Source organism: Gigantopelta aegis, unplaced genomic scaffold, assembly GCF_016097555.1.
Source record: "Gigantopelta aegis isolate Gae_Host unplaced genomic scaffold, Gae_host_genome ctg5765_pilon_pilon, whole genome shotgun sequence".
Taxonomy (NCBI): Eukaryota; Metazoa; Mollusca; class Gastropoda; order Neomphalida; family Peltospiridae; genus Gigantopelta; species Gigantopelta aegis.
This window is the reverse complement of record NW_024534620.1, coordinates 15,223-17,650: the sequence shown is the minus strand read 5'-3', so window position 1 is coordinate 17,650 and position 2,428 is coordinate 15,223. Positions and strand designations below refer to the sequence as shown.

General features: G+C 34.8%; 1 pseudogene; it reads left to right on the top strand.

Moving 5' to 3' along the window:
• The first annotated feature begins 865 nt into the window (after positions 1 to 865).
• LOC121366453 lies at positions 866 to 1,969 on the top strand (annotated as a pseudogene).
• The last annotated feature ends 459 nt before the right edge of the window (positions 1,970 to 2,428 follow it).

Genomic DNA, 2,428 nt, shown 5'->3' with positions numbered 1-2,428 from the left:
AATTAATTTTACAATATTATTATTATTATAATAATCATACTTTTTTGCTTGTAATTTTTGTGCTTCTAAAATACTCAGTGTTTGAAGTAAAGACTGGTAACTAATATATAATATAATAAATGATATTAATATTAAGGTTTTACAATGCTTACTCCTTATTATATTTGAGAGTTTCGCTCTCACAATGAAAGTAGTAACCTGTTCCATTTCGCTCCTCCTATAGGAGTAACAAGACAGGAGTGGCTATGGAAGAACCAAGAAACAGGAAATTCAAGTCAGGAGGAAAAGCATGTGGTCTTATGCTTTAGCTGGTATTAGTGGGTTCTTGCTGTTTTATTGCTGAGGAGAGTAACATTTTTACTAAAGGCAGAAGAGCTGGAACAATAAGACCTCCTTTCAAGATATTCTAGCTAAACCTGATAAAATAACTTATGATTTACATAATCTACAAGCTCCTTCGAGTGACTGTGTCGTTTGTTTAAAGTCCTAATATGGTTTTCATATAACGACTTGGTCAATTTCTATTAGTGGCAAGGTATATACATCGTAGTAACTGGGATTTATTGAGTGGAGAACATATACCTGAACTACCTTCATTTAAACCCACCTCCAATTTCTGATTCTAAATTTGTTCAAGTTGAAGTTAACAAAAAAATATTTGAATAATTTGTATGAGAAACCTCGTAAAATTAGCTACAAACATTTTTTCAGGCCTAACATTTTAGACTATTACCATACTTATCGTTCTGGTGAACTGTACTCCAACAGTTGTTGCTAAAAATATACTAAAACGCTATTAAAGATTCCAACAAGGCCCGGCCACCTTTACGAGCTATAGTAGATTATTCTGATGCTGTTGTCATAGCATGGCAGAAAGCTTCAAACGGATCGATGGTCTCAAGGAAAACCTCTGTCGTTGCTTGATGGAATTCCAATTGCTGTTAAAGGAGAATATGTTGTAAAGCCTTATCCATTCTTAGTTGGTGCTACATTTAATGCTGCAGTTAATGACATGTTGAAGAAGGTCCTATGATTTTGTAAGTTAAAGAGTGTGGTGCTATTATTATTGGTATTAGTAACATGCGGAATTTGGTTTGTGGGACACTAGGATCTAATGTTCATTGCTATGTATAAGACACCACGTAATCCTTGTAATATTAATTATTATTGTGGTGGTAGTTCCTTCTGGTTCAAGTGCTGCTGTCTCTGCTGGTCTTTTGTCCATTGGCTTAGGTGCTGATGGTGGAGGGTCAATTCGAATTTCCTGCTGGACTCTGTGGTGTTGTTGGTCTTAAACCAACTTATAATCTTCTTGATATTAGTGGGATTTCACCTCTTGCTTTTAGTATTGGTGTCCCAGGACCAATTGGAGCTTCTACACTAGATATGGCTATTTGCTTTAGATGCTTTTGTTAAGGAAAAAGATGGCAATGTTCCTTTAAATCTAAGTGGATTAGGAGATAAAACATGACAGTCTTAAAGTTGGTGGTCTATTGGCAGTATTTCAAACATGCTGATAAAAATATTGTAAAGCAGTGTGAAGCATCACTTGATACCCTTGTTAAACTTTGTGCTGACATCAAAGAGATTGTCATACCTGAATTAGAGGAGATGAGAGTAGCTTTAATACGTATTATTCTCACAGAAAATGGCTAGTAATTTCACGAGATCTAGATTATAACTTCTGGAATTTCAACTTGGAAACTCTTCTTTCTTTGCAAGTTGGTTTTAAATACATCTGGAAATAGAATATGTAATTGTCAGAAGCAACGTACTAGAGCTATTGAGATTATGAAGTCGTTGTTTGAAGAAGTAGATTGTCATTGTTACTCCAGGACAGGTTGTTCAGCTCCTAGAATCATTCCCAGTGTCTTTATCCATGGAATAGCTGATACAAAATCTCTGGAGACTTGATGCAGTTTGCCTTTCTTGCTAATCTTACGGTATCCCAGCTCTAGTGATACCTGTGGTACACAAATGGAAGGTCTACCTATTAGCTTGCAGATAATGGCGTCATGGGTGTCAAGATGGGTTACTGTTAAAGGTGGGTCATGCTCTGGAGATGGCACTAGGTGATATTATGCCGTCACCTCAAGTCTATTATGATGTATTGAAAGATTATACTAAATGATAATTTATTTTAAATTATTTCTTTCAAAAATATTGATTTAGTCTAATTTTCAATCAAATAGTTCATGCATTAGATAATTTATAATATATTTAAAACATTTTCTTTCAATTTCAAAGATCACTCATTAATCATTTCATTTAATATTGTGTTGTTCAAAGTTTGAGATTTACACACTCCTTTTCCTGGTACAGTAAATGGTATGCCACGATAAGTGGCCACGCCTTCATCATTGTCATCAAATCAGGTTGGAACTTGCTCAAATATTTTCTTTTTTGGATTAAGTCTGAGCATCAGGTG